At 33.5% G+C, this 22,460-nt stretch overlaps 1 long non-coding RNA gene across 1 annotated transcript; it reads left to right on the top strand.

Annotated features, from left to right (window-relative positions):
* The first annotated feature begins 15,245 nt into the window (after positions 1–15,245).
* LOC126886959 (uncharacterized) lies at positions 15,246–17,286 on the top strand. The gene is made up of 2 exons (XR_007698842.1): positions 15,246–15,882; positions 17,004–17,286. It is a non-coding gene; the product is annotated as an uncharacterized LOC126886959 (long non-coding RNA).
* The last annotated feature ends 5,174 nt before the right edge of the window (positions 17,287–22,460 follow it).

The following is a 22,460-nucleotide window of genomic DNA, read 5'->3' on the forward strand; positions in this document are numbered from 1 at the left end:
TTCAGCTCCCTGTATAAATAAAAAAAGCACAACAGCGATGGTTTATTGGTGCCATATTTTTTTGTTGATTGTGAAAATTTTTAAGAATTGTTGATATTGCTAATTTTCCTTATATCGAATACAGGGTGAGTCAAAACGCAAGTACATTCTTTTCTCAGAAGTTTTAACTGGAACACCCTGTATTTTATATTACTATCGAAAAATATCATTACCGTACTTTAATTTTTGTATAATATTCTCTATGCCTAAATTTGTCAGGTTTCGAGATATTTTCATTTTTCATAGCAAGTTATTAATTAGGGTGTTCTATTTAAAATTACTGTGAAAATAATGTACTTGCGTTTTGACTCACCCTGTATTCTATATAAAGAAAATTAGCAATATCAACCATTTTTATAAATTTTGACAATCAACAAAAAATATGGCACCAATAAACTATTGCTGTTGTGCTTATATTTTTAATTATACAGGGAGCTGAACTTATTACGATTTTCATAGAACATTGGTTATAACTTAAATACCCTGTATAACATAACAAACCTTTATATTTTTGTGATGGGGAAGTTAAGAAGATTTCGAATATAAAATAAAATATGGGGTGTTTCATTTAAAAAAACAAAAGTTTGGTCTGCCACTATGTTATCGAACACCCTGTAACATTCTAACTAATTTTGTAATGTGAAGCTCAAAGTTAGCTACAATTTTTGTTATTAACTTTTATTGCTATCTATTACTATAGCAGATCTACTAAGCTTTTTCACACTAATCAATCACCCTGATTTTGTGTTTACCTGTACAGGTGTGCTGCGCAGTAATGAACGCAACCTGTATCAGCAGCCAGATGGCCGATACGGTGTTCTAGGAAGCATAGGGAACAATATATGAACGAATCAGCCGTCTTAAAATGATTTCTCGAAAACGTTGCTAGCTCTTAGACCATAAGAGAGGCAGGAATTACAAAATGGAACGAGAAGGGAATAGACCGGAAGAAATGGAGACATATTAGTGAACAAATACAATGATCATGGGAACTGATCCACCCCGTAAAATGAATCTAGAAAGCGAAAACGGCGAAACCCCACATGAGTTGTTAAGCCATGTACTGTATTTTTTCATTACAAACAGCCATTGTAGTTAAAGTGACACAAAAAAATCTTGTTGTTCAGTGATATCTGGGTAGTGACATAATAGAAATAATCAAACACAAGAACATTAAATAAAATAAGAACCTCAGACAAAAAACAGAAGATAGGATATGAAATCGGCTCTGATCATTATTTAGTAGAAGGAAAACTTTACCTTCAATATATTTAAGACAACACTCCTTTAGGAGACATAGAAAAAGAAAATAGCAGATACAAGTTCCTAATATAAAAGCGTACAAATTGTTGAACTTGGATATCAGGAGAAAATATACAGATAGACTTACAGAGAAGCTAGAGAGCATAAATTGAAACGAACATACAGATATCAAGAACGAACAGAAAGTGTTAATAACAAAAAATGTACAGCATAGTGGAATAACCAAATAAAAATGAAAGTACAGTTAAAGAAACCTCGAAAACCTTTCTAGGACAACGAAATAATTTAGTGAAATAGTTATGAGAAGTATAAAAAGCAAAAAAGAGTAGTTAGTGAGACAATAAAAAATGCAAAGACTGAAAGGTTTGTCTAATAGATATTTTAAAAATTCTTTGGTGTAACTTTTAAATTTTGAATCGTCAAAGAGGTCAATGACTTATTACAGTGAGTAAATAATAGTTTTCCTGGTGCAATAGTTTTAACTTTTACCTGGAGACCATACAATTCACCGGACATCAAGGCAGCGCCGTCATAAATTTGCCTTACCAATTTATTTTTGATATCAAAAAATTTTAATACGTCCTTTAAAACACCAAAAATATATTCTGTCTTATGGCTTCTACTCACGTCTGAAAACCTAAAAACCTCTCATAAATATTAGACGTAACGCGTATCGAAGAATAATTGATACTTGTGAATGACATGTTACCTCTATCAGTAGTTTCGTCTACTACTGAAAAGCATCAAAATGTAACTACTAATTGATTCTTTCATTCTGTGCTGTTTTAGGTACGCCGCTAAATGTCTTCGAGTCAGAAAGCGAAAAAAGGAAAATTTGTTAAACAATTTTATTTGTTCTCTACAATTAACTTGATGTAACGAATCCTCCGATTCATCCTGTCACCCAAATGATAATTCCTAACAACTTAAAAAAATTACAATATCAATCATTAAACGACGTAAAACTACCTACTTACCTATTTCATAATTTTATCCCGGGCGCGATAGCAAGGTACGTGGCTAGATACGCGCCTTGCTACCGTTTGCAGATCACCGCTCGGCAGATTGGTTTCTGCCGTACTTGCCATTCAAATAGATACGGGAAATGTATAATTGGTTGCCTATCGCCTAATATTCCATAGCTTCTTATTACAAGCAAATCTTCAATCTGGGGATGGCTTGCCGAAAACACACAATCGCAATCGGGTGCATGGCTACAGGATCATTTTTGAAAAGTCTCTTACGCACAGCGCACAGGGATCACTTAACGTATGGGATCGATCGAATTCTTTTAAAAACAATGAATAAAATTTAGTCTGTATTATCTCAGATTTTTTTTTATTTCACAGAAACGAATATCATCAACTCTGATTAAATTAAATATTTAAAAAAATCTATAATGTGTCCATAAATGTGTGGGTCGGCACTGCCGACCCTGACTAGCCGCCACTGCCTTAATACAAATGTGTACATCAAAAAAGTTACAACCCTTTGAAATTACAAAATGAAAATCTATTTTTCCAATATATCGAAATCGAAAACTGTTAGAGATTGTATATTGAAAATGGATATGTGGCTTTCTTATGGCAGGAGCATCTTAAAAAAAGTAACAGTGAAATTTAGAACCAAGGTACGTGCCAATAACTCCCATAAAAATCTTCTGGGAGTTTTGTTCCGTTAAGCCCCTCCAAATATTTATGTACGTTCCAATTAAATTATTATGGTACCATTAGTTAAACACAATGTTTTTAAAACTTTTTGCCACTTCGTACTTTTTCGATAAGCCAGTTTTTATCGAGATATTTTGAACATTTGTAAAATCTACCACTTATTTGTAAATGGTTAAGTAAGATTGTAGAATATTATTACCAGGCCTCTATAATCTTCAATATTCAAAATATTTCGATAAAAACTGGCTTATCGAAAAAGTACTAAGAGTCAAGAGGCCAAAAAGTTTTAAAAACATTGTGTTTAATGGTACCCCAATAATAATTTAACTGGTACTTACACAAAAAATTTGAGGGGGGGGGGAGGGTTAAGAGAACAAATTTATGGAAAACATTAAAAAGTTCACTGTTATTGTTTTTTAATGTTCTTGCCATGAGAAAGCCATATGTCCATTTTCAATATAAAATCTGTATGTTTTTTTAAACCAGGAGGAGTAAACCAAAGAGACAGATTCACATCCAAGAAAGTCACTAGAGAAACCACCAAATACATCTTATTTTTTGGTTAATCATATCTGCTTTCGACAGTAATCCACAAATAATTATAATATACTACATTATAGGTACACGTGGCTAAACACTGTCGTACAACAGCTGCTTTTTATAAAAAGCACACTAAAAATCTAAGAGTAAAGGAATAACGCAAAAAAAATCGCTGATACATATATCTTAATTAACCTATGAAATGCCAAGTGTTAAAATTTCATAAATATCATTAGTGTCAAAATTTCATAACAGTGGAGTAAACTTGCCTACGGTTGGACCAATTATAAACAAGCATTACGGTGCGGTAAATTTGAATTCCTCCTCCTGGTTTAAAAACAAACCATAACAGTTTTTGTCATATTGGAAAAAATAAAACACTGAAAACGTTTGTTTTCTATACTTCCACAAAATTTATTACAACTAAGTGACTACAGCTGTTTCGGCAGAGTGCCTTTCTCAAGTGATAGGTATAGTTTACAATGTGTTTGCCTTTTTAAGTCTTTAACTGAAGAGGTTGAGGAGTGGGGAGCTGTTTGTCTCGAGTTGGTATTCAGAATTATATCTGTATTTTTCAATTTATTAATTTCCATAGATTCTAAAAAGATAGCTTAAGGCCTTTATTTTGAATATGCAGAATTTGAAACTCTTCATTGAAAGAATGATTATGATCTAGAAGGTGAAGTGCGTATTTAGAAGTGTCTGTTTTTCTATTGTTGAAAGCCCTTTTGTGTTCTGCTATCCGTTTGTCAAAGGTTCTGCCAGTTTGACCGATGTAAGTTTTCGGACAGTCACCACAAGTTAGTTTGTACACACCACTCTGTAGTTGCTTTCTCTTTCGGCTTTTATTGTTCTTAATATATTTGCTTAAGTTGTTGTTAGTTCTGAAAGCTGGTGTTATTCCTTTCCTTTTTATGTATCTGGCTATTTTTGTTGTTATCTTGCCAGTATATGTGAGAGAGCAGAAGGTACTGGGTTCTTTCTGTGGTGGTGGATACACTAATATCAGGGCTTTCTTATGGAGTTTTTGGTTTAAAATTTTGTTAACTATGTTTGTTCGTTATAGCCATTGTTTACTGTTTAGTTCTATCTCGAAGTTATTTTTTGTCATGGAATTTCTGTCTGTCGAGATAGAACTAAACATCATGAAGCAAATAGCAATGATATACAGACAAAAAAGAAGGAATTGAAATTTAAATTTTTATCATTTACGAAATATTCACACCATAGGAAAAAATTTTGAACCCATAAGTGCATCAATTAGGCTGTTTTATTTTCAATTCCTAGCAGTAAAAATTCTATTTCCATTCTTATTGTAAGGATGTGGCATAAGAAACGTGACCGTCTAGACTACACAAAAATTTAGAAAACCCTGTAGTCGGGAATGTTGATGTTTAAAAATAAAAACAAAAAATGACACGTGTGAAATATTTCCAACTTTTCAGAATATAAATTACGAGGAGAGTTTTAAAAATGGTATGTAAATATAAAATTAACATTAATTTTGAGAACGATTTCCGAAGTGGAAATGGAAACGTCAAACTTAATTTTAAAGTAAAATTCTGGCTTATTCCCACAAAAATTCTAATAGACGAAGCAACGAAGCACTAAAAAGCGCAAAACCTAAGAATTTTGTGCAGTAAGATGAATCGTCATGCAACTTTTTGAATTCAATTTGAGAGAGTGTCAGGCAATTTTGTGAACTAAATTGATCTCCGGCAAAAAATTTTCTGCATGAGAAAATGCATTTTCAAAGTGCATCTCGAATAGATGGAAAATGAAAAATTTAGAACTCAGGAAATATTGACGGAAATAAGTTCGATTTTTATATTTGGGGGTTTTGGAGGGCAGTGAACACAAATTTCATGACGGCGATGGCCTCCGTGGTACCTGGTGCCCAGGGTGGAGCTCGTCGGCTGGGACGATCGAATAATTCGCGAAATGAAGATTGGATCGAAAAACTGAAAAATACGCGTTTAATATTTTTCAAAAATCTATCGAATGACACTAAAGACGACCCCCACTCCATCCCCTGGAGGTGGGGTGGGGGTAACTTTAAAATCTTAAACGGAAACGCCCATTTTTTATTACAGATTTGGATTGCTTACGTAAAAATAAGCAACTTTATTCGAGAAATTTTTTCGAATTGTGGATAGATATAATCGGAAAAAACGATTTATCGTGATACTATAGGTAAATTATAGAAACGGTCTAATATCTCGAGAAATACACTTCCAAATAAAAGACCAAAAAATACGTATTTAATATTTTTCAAGAACCTATCGAATAACATCAAACACGACTCTCCACTCCACCCACCCCCTGGAGGTGGGGTGGGGGTTAGCTTTAAAATCTTAAATTGGAAGTCCCATGTTTTACTGCAGATTTGGATTCCTCATGAAAAAATAAGTAATATTTATTCGAAACATTTTTTAGAATTGTTAATAGATGGCGCTAATAAATAGTGTTTTTCCGATTATAGCGCCATCTATCCATAATTCGAAAAAATGTCTCGAATAAAAGTTACTTATTTTTACGTAAGAAATCCAAATCTGCAATAAAAAATGGGGGCTCCTATTTAAAATTTTAAAGTTACACCCCACACCACCTCCAAGGGGTGGAGTGGAGGGTCGTGTTTTATGTTATTCGATAGGTTCTTAAAAAATATAAAAGACGTATTTTTTGGTTTTGTTATTTGGAAGTGTATTTCTCGATATATTAGACCGTTTCTATAATTTACCTATGGTACCTATCCACAATTCTAAAAAATGTCTCGAATGAGAGTTACATACTTTTACGTAAGCAATCCAAATCTGCAATAATAAATGGGGTTTCCATTTAAGATTTTAAAGTTTCCCCCACCCCACCTCCAGGGGGTGGAGTGGGGTGGTCGTGTTTAGTGTCATTCGATAGATTTTTGAAAAATAGGAAACAAATATTTTTCAATTTTTCGATCCAATCTTCGTTCCGCGAATTATTAGATCGTCCCGCGAATTATTCGGTAGTCCAAGGCGACGAGTTCCACCCTGGGAACCAGGTACCTCGGAGACCATCGCCGTCATGAAATTCGTATTCAGTGATCCTTGGAACCAACGTAAATACAAAGTGGGAACAAGTCACAGAAATTAAGGCGAGAATAGAACGAGCTAGAGTAGCATTTCACAATACGAAAAAGCTCATCATAAACAAGGATTTGTCTTTTCGCTTTCGCCTCAAACTACGTCTAGCTAAATGCTACATTTTTCCGATCCTGCTATATGGTGCGGCGGCCTGGACGCTGATGACGCTCATGAAAAAACTGGAACCATTCGAAATGTGGGTGTAACGACCATAGATATAATAACACATAGATTAGGCAAGGTCCGAAAAATAGCGTAACGCGGAGCAGTTTGGGTCGGTGGTCTATCTATCTCTCTCTACCGGCGCTTAGCTTTCTCTGTAGTAGCATATTATGGCCTCTGTGTCTGTGTCGTTCTATTACTCCCGCCTCTTGGTAGATACGCTCACACTCGTACGGCAGACAAATATAGCTAGACCACAGTACTTGATATTGGCGTTACACCCCGATGCATTGAGTGGCATATCCCTAGCCTGGTCTATTGTTATGGTAACGACTCTATTATGGTCGGTTATGTCTCGGTTATGGTCTATGGTAACGACTCTTTCTTTGTATAGCCTGCACCGGATATGTCAGCAACATACTAAAATCACAATTAAGATTATAGAAATAAACAAACCAAGACACGTTGAATGTTACGAGAAGCACTCCCAAATTATGATTTACAATGTATATTAATATATACAGGGTGTCCAGAAACTCTACCGACAAACGAAGATAGGAGATTCCTCAGGTAATTTTAAGACAATTTAACCCAATTCACCTAGTCCGAAAATGATTCCTAAGGGAGCTAGAGCTCTTTGAAGATGGCATCATGTAATTAGTTTTTCTTAAATATCCCCAGAACGCTTCTTAGTCCGTTCTTTAACGGTAAAATATTGCAAAACCTCTAAATTTTAAAGAACCGCTTGGATTGACATGAAATTTGGCATACACATAGCTAACAAGTCAAAGAAAAAAAGTGATATTGTGCCGATATGTGCTTTTGCCCTGGGGGTGGTTTTCACCCCCTCTTGGGGGTGAAAAAATATTCTTCCAAAGTAAGTCGGGAAATGGATAAACTGGCTAATTTTAAGTAACTTTTGTTCTATAGAGTTTTTTCACTACGTCAATACTTTTGGAGTTATTTGGCAGTGAATATGTTCATTTTTTCAACAAAATAACCACGCTTTTAGACGGTTTTTCGCAAATAACTCAAATAGTAAGTATTTTGTCGAAAAAACATTCTTAGCAAAAATATAGCCTGTAAAAAATTTAAAAAAATGGTGTATATATCACGTCTCTATACCTAGTAGAAGCAGATTTATAGCTAATGAAAAATAGGTTCATATTCGTCAAATTCCAAATGGAATACTTTAACGTGAAATAACCAAAAATGAAGCACATTTGGGAAAAAACTCATTATAACTTATTTAAAGTGTTTAAAAAAGCTTCATTTTTGTTTTATAAAAAAAATTTCTAGCATCAAAAGTAAACAAGTTACGCTCAAAATAAAGTTAGTCCCTTTTGGTTTTGGTAAAAAAATCGAGAAAATCGCCCCCTAATTAGTATCTTAAATGAACTTAATCGTTACGACTTCACAAGTTTCTTGACGCGTGTATGTATTGTTTATAAGATCTGTATGTTTCATCGGTTCAAAGTCCTTATTTTTGAAAGGGCTGTAGTTAAAAGGGGTTTAACGAGTCGCTGATCACGAATGTATGCAAATTTGGAAAGATCAAATCTTAATCAATTTTTGTCTAACAGAAAAACAAAAAAGTACATGATATTCAGAAAAGCAATACTGATTTTTTTGTTTTACGAGATTTTTGGTACCTCTAAGAATTTTTAAGTTATTTTGAAAAAAAGCATATTTTTCAAAATTAACATTTTTAAAAATTTTACTTTGAAACCAAATTTTTTCAAAAATAAGCACTTTGAATCGATAAAACTTACAGATCATATAAACACAACATAAAAGTAAAATAATTTGTGGAGCGGTAATTATTAATTTCATTTAAGTTGCTAATTAGGGGGTGGTTTTCCCGATTTTTTTTTGCCAAAACAAAAGGGACCAACTTTATTTTGAGCGTAACTCGCTTAAATTTAATGCTAGAAACTTTTTGTAAAAACATAAATAAAGCTTTTTTTAAACACTTTAAAAAAGTTATAATGGGTTTTCCCCAAAAAGTGCTTAATTTTTTGGATATTTCACGTCGAAATATTCTATTTGAAATTTGGTGAATATGAATCTATTTTTCATTAGCTATAACTCTGGTTCTACGAGATCCAGAGACCTAACGCGTACACCATTTTTTGTAATTTTATATAGGCTATATTTTTGGTAAGAACGTTTTTTCGACAAAGTACTTACTTTTTGAGTTATTTGCGAAAAACCGTCCAAAAATGTGGTTATTTTGTTGAAAAATGAACATATTCACTAGCAAATAACTCGAGAAGTGTTGACTTGGCGAAAAAGCTCTATATGTAGAACAAAAGTTACTTAAAATTAGTCAGTTTACCCATTTCCGGACTTAATTAGGACATATATTTTTTCACCCCCAAGAGCGGGTGAAAGTCAGCCCCAGGGCAAAAGCACACATCGGCACAATATCACTTTTTTTCTTTGACATGCAAGCTATACGTATGCCAAATTTCATGTCAATCCAAGCGGTTCTTTAAAATTTAGAGCAAATACCGTGAAAGAATGGACTATCTATTTAGAAAAACAAAAATTGGTATGCTTCTTTACTTTCATAAAATGAATCGATTCCATCTATTGCGAATTTCTAGTACCGATCATAGACGTCCGTTTTGGGTAGGTCAACAGTTATTTTATAGCATAACTTTATTGTCTTTAATTTTTAAGTATTTTCAACACTAGATTACTCAATTATGAGATATTCGAGTACTAAAAGTTACTCTTGTTTTAAGTTGGTAAAATACATCGTTTTCTTTTTTCAAATTTTTTTCAATTTTTCTTTCAAATTCCCAAAACTAAAAACATAAGATTTTTCTAGTAAACGGTGTGTCCTACCGACTTAAAGTAAGAGTATCTTTTAGTACTAGAATACCTCACAATTTAATAATACAGTATCAAAAATGCTTAAAAGTTAAAGACAAAAAAGTTATGCGATAAAATAACCGTTGCTCTACCCAAAACGGACGCCTATGACCGGTACTAGAAATCTGCAATGGGTGGAATCGATTCATTTGTAGAAAGTAAATATGTATACCAATTTTCGTTTTTTGAGGAATCTCCTGTCTTCGTTTGACGGTAGAGTTTCTGGACACCCTGTATAATAATATTATAAATCCCAAAACATGAGTTACAATGTTTGTTTAAACATTGTATATAAATCATGGTTTCGTAGGAGTGCTCCTATTAAATCATGAAATCGGGAGTGCTCCTAATAACATTCGACGTGTCTTGGTTTGTTTATTTCTAGTGTATTTCTTGTCTTCCAATCCACATAATCGGGAAAGGTAAAGACACCGTGAGCACAATTAAATAAAGAAAACTTGAATATCTATGCTACATATTGAGACACGATAAGTACCGTTAACTGTAATTGATTGTCCAGGGGAATATATATGTAGTAAGTGAGGGCCAGGCACGGGAAGACACTCGTGGCTCCAAAATCTGCTAAAATGGTTCGGGCTCACATCGGTCGAACTATTCAGAAGTTCAGCAAGATTAGAATTGCTATTGTAGCAAAAGAATGAATCACCGGCCGCAGGTAGCAGCTCCAAACGGTTCCATCTTCACATTCTGGCGGAAGCATGATATACGTGGAATGGACCATGATAGTGTGACGTCAAAACGTCAAAATTTTTCCAAACACGTTGTGTCTAGGGTATACGCTACCGTGTACGCAAATAAAAAAGTTAGGTAGAATTAAATTAATTAAACATCATAACAAATATTTTTCTATCAAACAAACACTAAACATATCAAAATAGCGTGTATCAAAATATACAGTCACTGCCCACGCTAAATAGTCACTAGCTTGATGAAGTTTAACTTTTTTATTTGCGTACATTTTAGCGTGTACCTAGACACAACGTGTTTGGAAAACTTTTTTTGACGTTTTGACGTCACGACTATCACGGTCTTTGTGGAAGGTCACACAATAGCTAGAGGTGGCGAAGTCTGGAATGATCGAGAATAACGTTATTTGTTATTTAAGCGGAGCGCGCATTTATTTGAGTTTAGTTTAAGCTAGAGATTTGCAAAGAAAACTTGTATAAATAAATTAATAAAGTCGTATATAAATACGAAATCGCTCGTTTTATTACACTATATTAATAGCCAAAGTTCGCAACGGATAGGGCACTTGGACCATGAACCAAAGAAAAGAAGTCAGAAACAAAGATAAAAACAAATACAAGAGGAGCCACGCTATATTCAGGTGGCGTAGGTAAGACACGCGAAAACACAATTTCGTAGTAAAGAATGTAATGAAATTGAATACTATTTAAAAAACACGATTCACTTTATCTACATAAGAAATTAAAAGGAATCGCCTAGAAACAAATAGAAACAACTATCCCAAAGCATAGAAGACAAAAACGGATACATAATATTAGACAGATTGAACAGTTAAAAAGTTAAAAGAATGGAAAAACTGTCTTTGTGAATTATTTGAAGATGAAAGAGTAGAACACTATATGTACTTATGTACACCGATTACTATAACAGGTTCATCTACATATAATAGAAAAAGAGATTACAAGGGCAATACAATCGGCAAAAATGAAAAACCACTTGGTCTCGATGAAGTACGTGCTGGAATACTATATAAAGTTTTTGGGAGAAAATTGAATTAAAGCACTATGTGATCTCTTTAATTTAACCAGAATTTATGATACTGGTCGACCTTTGTCACACTACCAAAGAAACATCGTGCAAAAGTATACAGTATGCAGTGGTTATCGGACAATATGTCTGATGAGTTGCGTTTTGAAGATGATCTTATTAAATATTGAAGCTTCTGCGAGCAATATACTTATAGCAATCTTATAGTAGACTAATTTATCGATCTGTATAAGGATATTTACAGCTGTCGCCGCCTTACTTCTTTCAGCCAACGTCTCCATTGGTCTCCAACGTCATTTCTGTTCTGCAATTCTCCATCTCTAAGGTCTCGTCTTTCCATGGACTCGTCCACTACATCCCTCCATAATCTTCGGGGTCTATCTCTTCTTCTCTTTTCTATTGGGCTCCAATCCGAAATCTTTGATATCCACCTTGTACGATCTGTTCTTCTCGCATGTCCATACCAAATTAAACGTTTTTCTTCGATGTAGCTGAATGTCTTGTTCTACTGCCATTCTTCGTTTTATCTCCTCATTTCTAATGCGATCTATTCTTTTCCCTCTGCAACTTCTTCTCATGAACTCCATTTCAATTGCTGTAATTCTGGACCTGTTTCTTTTGTTTATTACCCAATTCTACACTCCATAGATCATTACACTATACGTACCAAGTTGTTGTAGGTATATTCTTTTCTTTGTAGTTCTGGTAATCTGTCTATCCCACAATACCCCGTTCATTTGTTTAATACATTTTCTTGTCTGTGCAAATCTACTGGTTATCTCTTGCTCGCTGGTTCCATTCTTTGAGAGTATATAAATCCTAAGTACTTATTTGAATTTTTCGGTGCCGTTAATTTCCATATAATCGTCCATAGGCGTAACCAGGGGGGGTTTTGGGGGTTATAACCCCCCATTGGGATGGACTTTGAGCTCTATACGCTTAACACCATACCCCTCAGAGACCTTCCAGTAGTTGTAACCCCCCCCCCCTTTCCAGTAGTTGTAACCCCCCTTAGGATCATCCTGGTTACGCCTATGTAATCGTCCATTTACAAGTTTCTCACTGGTTCTTGTTCTGTTGTTAAGTATTCGGTCTTTTCTCGGTTTATTTCCAGTCCATTTTTTGTGTACTTATTGCTTTTCTACTTCTAATTTTCGGAGCATATAGGACAGATCATCTTCTTCTTGAGCCGTTACCACTTGGTCATAGCAGACTATATACACGATATTAGAAGAGAGAATTACAAATACACACTCAATTCGGCTTTATGAATAACTTGGATACAAGAGAGGCCCTGTTAAGTATCCAAGTACTAATTGAAGAGACATAATGGTACGGGAGCAAAGTATGCTAAATTTGCAGTCACTCGAGCGTTATGGGAACCTATTGGGTTGTGATTGTTAGGTCCTAAAACCAAAAAAAGTTAAGTAAAATTTTCCATTTTAATGAGGACTTTCCATTTTTTAATTTAATTTTCCATTTCCAGCAATCGTTTTTTCCTATTATAGCGCTATCTATCCATAATTCGAAAAATGTCTCGAATAAAAGTTGCTTATTTTTACTTAAAGAATCCAAATCTGCAATAAAAATGTGGGGCTCCCATTTAAGATTTTAAAGTAACCCCCCACCCCACCTTCGTGGGGTGTCGTGTTCGGTACCATTCCATAGATTTTTCAGAAACATCTGAAAGTGTGTTCTGCAGTTTTTCGATCAGATGTTCATTTTGCGAAATATAGCGGGGTTTGTATTTAAAATTTAAAATTTACCTCCCACCCTTCTTCGTGGGGTGTCACGTTTAGTACCATTCGATAGATTTTTGAAAAATATTGAAGACGTTTTTTTTAGTTTTTCGATCCGACGTTCGTTTCGCGAAATATTCGCTTTTTTTGTGAAACTTTTTGACTCACCCATTTCCTTACGCCCCGCTCAAATCGTCAGATTTTTCAAATATAATACACTCTTTTGCATGTACTTAACCTTATCTTAATCTGACAATTTCGAGTATTTTTAAGGATAAATTTTTTTTCGGCCCATCTTAACGAACTTCCCTGTGGTAAGGGTACCAGGTTTCTCTCCATAGATAATCTGACGCGCTCGAGTAACTGCAAAAATCCTCGCTTGGGCTCCCCTACCAAAATGAAAATGTATACTTCTGGACAATCGATGGTATGACATAAAAATTACAAATCTATAAGTTTTTCGATCAGATGTTCGTTTTGCGAAATATCGCGGGGTTTGTATTTTTACTACAAAAGCGATATTACGTAGGTCAAAATTTTTGACGTAAGAGAACTGCCAAAACATTAGAATGTGACTTTTCATGATTGCCATGTTTATTATAAACATGGTAATAATGAAAAGTCACAATCTAATGTTTTGCCAGTTCTCTTACGTCAAAAATTTTGACCTATAGTATTTTTATTACAAAAACGTTATTACGTAGGTCAAAATTTTTGACGTAAGAGAACTGTCAAAACATTAGAATGTGACTTTTAATTATTGCCATGTTTATTATAAACATGGCAATAATGAAAAGTCACATTCTAATGTTTTGACAGTTCTCTTACGTCAAAAATTTTGACCTACGTAATAACGTTTTTGTAGTAAAAATACTATATACCTCGTCCAATTTACTTACCGTTGCACGTCATCCGCGCCATAGCCTGTGATACGATACCAACACGAAATATTTAGGCGGTGGGTGTGTTCTTTTTTAGAATCAAAATGATTCTAAAGGGGAACACACCTACCGCCTAGATATTTCGTGTTGGTATCGTGTCACAGGCTATGGCGCGGATGACGTGCAACGGTAAGTAAATTGGACGAGGTATACGTAATATCGCTTTTGTAGTAAAAATCATAGAGGTATATATTAACATAGAGGGAGCCTACCTTCCGCGCTTCCTGACGACAAGATCTCATGGACTGGTTTGCTGCATCTCTTTCTAACACATTGTATCGAAAATCTATGATGACATTCAGTGTGAATATAGGCACGGAAGAGGAGGACAACTGTAGCAGCTTTACTATGCATAAGAGTGAAACAGCACTAATCCAAATAAAAAAGATGGTGTGGTCACTTCGCTCTAAATGACACTCTCTCTATGCTAATATATAACTCTATGGTAAAAATAATATATTTAAAATTTCCGGTATCAATTGCGGACGATTTCCGAATTGAAAATCGAAACGTCAAACAAATTTAACGTTAAAGTAAAATTTGGTGTCAGTGAAACCAAATAATATGGACTATATAAATATATATAGTATTTTTACTACAAAAGCGATATTACGTAGGTCAAAATTTTTGACGTAAAAGAACTGTCAAAACATTAGAATGTGACTTTTCATTATTGCCATGTTTATAATTAACATGGCAATAATGAAAAGTCACAATCTAATGTTTTGACAGTTCTCTTACGTCAAAAATTTTGACCTACGTAATATCGCTTTTGTAGTAAAAATACTATAGTCAATAGTATTTGGTGAAACCATCTAGATATTTTCAAAAATATTCAGATCGACTCAGCATGAATAAACTCATGCATCAGTACCTTGGATAAAAAATACTGCCCCGTTATCTGCCTTGTTAAACATAATGCCTAATAAATGGCAGAGTATTCTTCTCTAATACTAAACTACACTAGCGATATAACTGGACATTAATTTATTATTTTCAAAGAAATCAAAATTTTGAACTACACTTATCAACTATTTATTCTACCCCCGTAAAATGCTTTCTTAACAATCGATTCACTTCAATTCGAATGATTAATGTTTGTGTTCCATGTCATTTGTCTTGTCATTCGAGGTTCTTCTGAGCCATAGAGGTATATATTGACATAGAGAGAGTGTCATTCGGAGCGAAGTGACGACACCATCTTTTTTCTTTGGATTAGTGCTACTTCACTCTTACACATAGTAAAGCTGCGACAGTATGATAAACGTCATTTTTAAGTTAGGAGAAGTACGAAGTTAGCTGATGTCTTTCCTGTTATTTTTATTTAGTCACTGACGTCACTGTTTACATTGACATTTATTTGTAAATGTTTTTAGACGAATATTCTGTTTGGTTTTGTTTTTTATTGTTAATTGTGCAGCGAAATTGTGATAGTAAATTAAATATAAAGTTGTTTATAGCCTACAGAACTGAATTATCCCATAGTAATTATCAGTTTGTGTCAATTTGTTTGTGTGTAAAAAAGAAAAAACACTTTTCCTTGTGTTTGACCGACTTGTAGCAAGGGCTTTCTTGAGAAGCCTGTAAATTGCGGGAATAGGACAGACAGGGATAAAATCCTCACTTTTTACTGTTCCCAAGGCTATACATTTCCCCCATGCAATACATTTAAATGAATTTTATCCAAACAAAGGCAGGAACATTGGATAAAAGCAATAAAGAGAACAGACCACAAATTAAAATATGACAGTATGCAGTAAACATTTAATAAGTGGTAAGTTTAAAGTAATTCAACTAAGTAATAAGTTCTTAAAATGTCTACAATAATAATATATATGTACTTACCAATTCGGTTCTAGTTTAGAACAAGGGTTATGTAAAGAAAATCATGCTTGACCATGTAAGATATAGTGTATTACAATATGGTTAAATGCAAAGCTTAATAATGCCTTAATGCATATAGCCTGCCTAAACTGTCCTTAAATCTTCTTCTTCTAATGACACTACAACCATTTGTAAATCTTTGCCTGCTTAACAGCATTCTTCTATTCTGCCCTGTCGGCTACTTTCCTGCACCACTGCCTGATATTCATGGTTTTAAGATCCTTCTCTACATCGTCTATCCATCTGTTACAGGGCCTTCCTCTTGTTATATTTCCTTGGGGCTTCCCATCTCTGACATCACAGCTCGATTATCTGACATTTTTTCTAAGCGACCAAGAAAGTTTGATCTTTGAGACTTTACAAATCTAACAATATCTGCGCTCTGCATTAGTTCATTCAGCTTGTGGTTCATTTTAATTCTCCATGAACCATCTCTACAATGTGTTGGTCCAAATATGTTCCTTAGTATTTTACGCTCAAATATTCTCAGTTGATTTTCATTAGTGGTTGAGATGGTCCACATTTCACATCCATATGTGACCACTGGTGTAATTACTGTTTTGTAGATTCTAAGCTTATACTCACGATTCAGTAACAGTAACTTACTTTTCATTACGTCTTTGTATGCATAAAAACACTTCTTATTACCGATAAGAATCCGTTGTTATATTTCTTGACAGGTGTTGTTGTCATTTTTTATGATTGAGTCTAGGTAGGGAAAAGTGGAGGCATATTCGTAGGTATGGTTGTCTACCTTCAGATTCTCATGTGGATTTGACTTTGTGCACTCCATTTATGTATTTTTTTTTACTTTCATTAATATATAGACCAAACATAGCAACTTCCTGTTTCAGCTCTATAGCTTTTTCGCTTAATACATTTTTGTTGTGGCTTATTATGGCAATTGTCCTTAAATAATGTTAAAATACTCTTGTGATATTTTGTCATATTTGTATGATATTTTTATGGTATACAATTTAGAGTTTTTATTTATGTATTTGTTGTTTTTAGGAATAAACACCAGCTATTTTAAATGTAGGAAAAGGAGAAACTGCTGGAACCTAATTTTACACAAATGTTTTTGACTATTGAAGATTTGGATAAACAACAGAAGTTACTTTGGGCTATAGCTATGTGCAGATTTATTTCCTTGTGGATTACTATGTTTATTCTTTTTAACTATACTTCCTATATTGTTTGTGAGATTAATATTATATTTAATTGATTATATTAATATTTTGTAATAATAATCAATGCTTTGGTTTAACAAAATAGACAACTTAGAATAGAACAATGCTTTATTGTCATGGAAAATTGTACAATTTATACACAAAACTTACAGAGTCATAAAAAACAATAATAAACACAATAAAACAATAATAAACTAAAACAATAACAAAAAAATGTTAGGATATAAAGAGACTAACGCTCATAATCCTCATAATCGTATTGAAGGTTTTTATATCCTCTTTAAATCCTAACATTTACACAATGTGCTCATACCAGCAACAAGTTTTTATACTTGTGTAATATGAGTCCTATTTGAGAGTACCAGTAGTAATGCAATAGGTCTATAATTGCAGGCATTAGATTTTTCACCACCCTTATGAAGAGGAATAATGATGGCTGTCTTTAGGCAGCTCTAGAAATTTACCTTTCTGAAGGGGCTATCCTAGTGTAAAAGTATGAAATTCATATACTTTTTTGGGAATTTCTAAAATAAAAAGTACTGTACCAATTATTTTGAAAATTTGCATGAACATTTGTTATAAAAAGTACATGTGAAACAATTTTCATAAAAAAATATTGAAAATTAAATGATTTATTCGCCATCTACTAGCACTGTGAAAATAAAAACATAGCTCCACTGCTGCAGTGATTGGGAATAAAAGAGATCCTGAAACATAAAATATCAAAGTTATTATTGAAATATAGGTTATTTTCTATACCATCAAATAGGGATTTTTTTAATCGGATAAAAAATGTCAATTTGGAGGTTTTTGAAACTGAAAATGTTCTAGCTAATTTAAAAAAATTTCAACACTTCGTCATTTTTCCAAAAATCCTAATTGATGGTATAGGAAATAACTTATATTTCAATAATCAATATGTATTTGCAATTTTATAATTCAGGATCTCTATTACTCCCAATCGCTGCAGCAGTGGAGCCATGTTTTTTATTTTCACTGTGCCAGTAGATAGGGCATAAATCGTTAAATTTTCATTATTTTTTTTTATGAAAATTGTTTTACTTGTATGTACTTCTTTTTATAATAAATAGTCATGCAAATTTTCAAAACAATTGGTACAGTACTTTTTATTTTAGATATTCCCAAAAAAGTATGTGAATTTCGTTCTTTTACACTAGGATAGCCCCTTAAAAGAGTCATTAGTGGGATGAGGACTCCCAACACATTTTCTGGGAGATTTGAGACAATTTTTATGGATAGTCCATCAGTACTACAGGAAGATTTGCTTTTGATACTATTGATTGTTTGGATCAGTTCAGATTAATCAACTCTTATAAATAATGAATTTGAGACCTTTCTTGAATTAGGGAGATAGGAAATCGGATCTTAACAAAATTGATCTCTTGTGACAAAATAGTTGATGTTATAATTTTACTCACATTAATAAAGTATTCATGGTCTGGAAGGGAAAATGTTTGAGCTTTGTGAGTTTGATTTTGAAGAAGATTGTTTATTATGGACCAAATTTCTTTTGCAACACTTTTAAAGCTTCTCAGATGATTTTGATAGTATAATTTTTTAGCTGATTTTTTAAGTTTTAAATAGATTGCCCTGTACTTAGTGATATATTCAGTAACAGAGACGTTGGTAGTAAATTTCTTGATGTACAGGGTTATTCACTTATATTTTGACCCCCCCCCCATATATATTTTTGACATACAGTAGAACCCCGCAAATCCGAACTAACGGAAAGTGAAATTTTTTTTAAAAATTCAAGACAAAAACTTAAATACATGTTTATTAGGGGAGATATGCCTGAGACGGCATACTTTTTTTTTTAATATTTTGTAATCGATAATCGATAGAGTTAGACATGTAATAAAAATCAAAGTCAGTGCTAGGAACATTTACATAAATATAACATTATTTTTTAACAAGGTACATATTATAGTTTTTTTCTGAGAAAATAAATTATAAAGTATTACATGTGCCATCTCACCCACATACATGTGGGTAAGATGGCATACCCTTGAAATAAAGGCACTAATCTCGACTCATAAGTCACAAATAATTTTTTTTGTAGTCTTGGGTACACCGGCACATTCGGAATATGACCACTTGCCACAAATTTGGCAAGGTTAGTCATTTGGCACATCTTCGTCAGGTTTTTCGAGAACGAGATAATGAAAAGAGGCCAATACAAAAAATGCAAGCAGCATCTTCCTCGTCACTTGTCTCAATATCGACGGAATCGATTTTGTTGGTTCGAATTCCTCTTAAAACGATCCATAACTGTAACGACAAACTTCAATCATATAACAAAATTAATGCAGTGTAAAAACGCATAAGGGTGAGATGGAATACCTATGCCATCTTATCCACCTGCTTACTATGCCATCTCAGGCAACATTGCAATCATACCGTTTTTTTAACCTAATTTTTCTTAAGCACATTTTTAAGATATAAATCGATACAGGCGTGATAGGCATGCATAAGGTAAAGGAACATCACAAAATTTAAAAACTTAACTCAGGTGTAAAGACTCGCGAATTATAATGTGATACAAAAAAGTCAATAAATATTTTGTCCTACTTAATTAACATTCCAAAGGCTACTGCTGTCAAAATAAAACTAACATGCATAAGTTCAACAATGTCGACAAATTTTAACTTGAGGAACTGAAAACTGTCATACTAGGCACCAAATTTGGAATAGTTTACGAAAAACACGTGATATGCCATCTCAGCCAGTATGCCGTCTCGGGCATACTTCCCCTATACAGAGTATAACCAGAAAATTGAACAATATTGGATTAGTAGGACTTCATTTAAAATTTCTTAAAAATAAATACGTAGGTACTTTATATGTAGTGCTTATAAAGGTTAAACATAAATTTACTTCGGTTTTCTCATAGTCAGGTTACCAGTTTTGCAGGAGAGCTTTGAATTACTGGTTAGGCTGAATTTCGAATAATCCGAACTTTTCAGAATCCGAACAGGCTGCCCCCCCAATTAGTTCGGATTTTCGGGGTTCTACTGTATACAACATACTAGTGACGTCATCCATCTGGGCGTGATGACGTAATCAAATATTTTTTTAAATGAGAATAGCGATCGTGTGCTAGCTCATTCTTCTTTTTGTGTCAATTAATTTAATTTAAAAAAAATTCTTTGGACACTCTGTATAATTAATCATGTTAATGTTTATATTACTGAATAGGGAATTGAATAACCTTTTAAATGAGCTAGCACTCGACCCCTATTCCAATTTAAAAAAAATAGTAGATTACGTCGTCACATCCAAATGGATGACGTCACTAGTACGATAACAGGGTGTTTGGTAAAGAATGGGCGATAGCTTACCCTTAGATTCCTGGGGTTAAAATAGTTCGATTTAAGCTAACTTACCTTAGTACGAAAGTTGATAATAACCGAGATACAGGGTGTCAAAGTTAAACTTTTATTTTATTTATTCTTGAATATTTCCTAACGGCATGAGATAATAACACTAAATTTGGTAAGCGGGGGTTTTTTGGGACGAGAAATCTAAATTCGCCACCAAAAATGATATATAGCAAGATATGTTCTTGGAATTAGAAGATAGAAGTAGTCGATCTAAAAATATACTAATCTATAATGTTGATGAGAGCCAATCTAAGGTTACTAATGAGAGAATAGATCATGACAAGGCAAATACTCGAGAAGTACTAACGAAACTGGAGGTTGGAGCAACTGAGTTTAAGGTTTTGAGGGTATGACGTGGTAATAGCAGTAGTGACAGGCCAAGACCACTTAAGGTAATTTTTCAAAATAATACCACAGTGATTGCATGTCTTAAAAACAAACATAAGTTGAAGCCATCGAGCATATTGATTAAATCAGATCTTACTCAAATGCAACGAAATCATCTCAAGAAATTATATGAAGAACTTGATAGGCGTAGAAGAAATGGTGAATCAAACTTGGCAATACGATACAAGAATGGTAACCCGTTTATTTCAAAGGTAAAAGAACAAAACCACCAGAATCCAAAAAACTCCCAAATGCGAACATAAGTATGAATAGTATATCACTTTACTACCAAAATGTGCGTGGTCTGCGTACGAAGCTAAAGGACATATATTTGACATCCTGTTCAGCTATATATGACGTTATTTTCCTAACAGAGAGTTGGCTTGGTCCTGAAATTAAAAGTAATGAAGTTTTCTGTGATTTATATACCGTATACCGTCGGGACCGTGATCATATTTCCAGCGAGAAATCAAAAGGAAGTGGAGTGTTAATTGCAGTTAGAAGTGATATCAGTTCTTGTCTAGTGGAAATTGCCAGTTCAAATGTAGAACAGGTTTTTGCTGGAATTACTATTAATTGCATTAAATATGTTTTTGGCTGTGTCTACATTCCGCCCAGATCTAGATTGGATGTTTATTCCAATCACATTGATACTGTAAAACTAATTATGAATAAGTATAAAGATTCTAAACTAGTATTATTTGGGGATTATAATCTACCAAATCTGATATGGGACGGTGAGACGACTGCTAACAATATAAGTATGATACTGAAATTTTGTTTTATGACGAATTCAATTTTTTTAGGATTAGGTCAATATAATTATTTTAAAAACCAGTATGACTCAATTCTTGATCTGTGTTTCTCTGATACTTATTTAAATCTAAAAAAAGCGGAAGCTTTAATGACGTGTGACAGGTATCATCCCTCACTTGAAGCATTAATATTATTTGATAATCAATATATCAGTTTGGAAACTAATATTTATTATAACTTTCACAAGGCGGATTATTGTGCCTTGAATAATTATTTGCTTCAGATCAATTGGATTGAGTTGTACTGTTTAGAGGATGTAAATGACATTTTAGATGCTTTTTATTCCATTATTTGGAACGCAATTGAACTTTTTGTACCAAAGATATCTATAAAAAGATCGAATTTTCCTGTTTGGTTCTCATCTGAACTTGAGAGTAAAGTCATTGCCAAAAAGATTGCGCATAAAAAATATAAAACTACAAATAAGTATCACCACTATATTGAATTTAAAAATTTGAGAGATGAATGCTCATCACTCACTGAGCAGTCTTACTATGCTTACGTTTCAAATATGGAAGTGAGAATAAATGAGAACGCTGGTGAATTTTGGAAGTTCATCAAAAATAAAACCAACGGACATGGTGCTCTCCCTGGCTCTATGTTTCTAGGTGAGGAAAGTGAGAATGACAAACAAAAAATAACAGAGTTGTTTGCGAAACATTTTGGTACTG

This window comes from Diabrotica virgifera, chromosome 6 (genome assembly GCF_917563875.1).
Source record: "Diabrotica virgifera virgifera chromosome 6, PGI_DIABVI_V3a".
NCBI lineage: Eukaryota > Metazoa > Arthropoda > Insecta > Coleoptera > Chrysomelidae > Diabrotica > Diabrotica virgifera.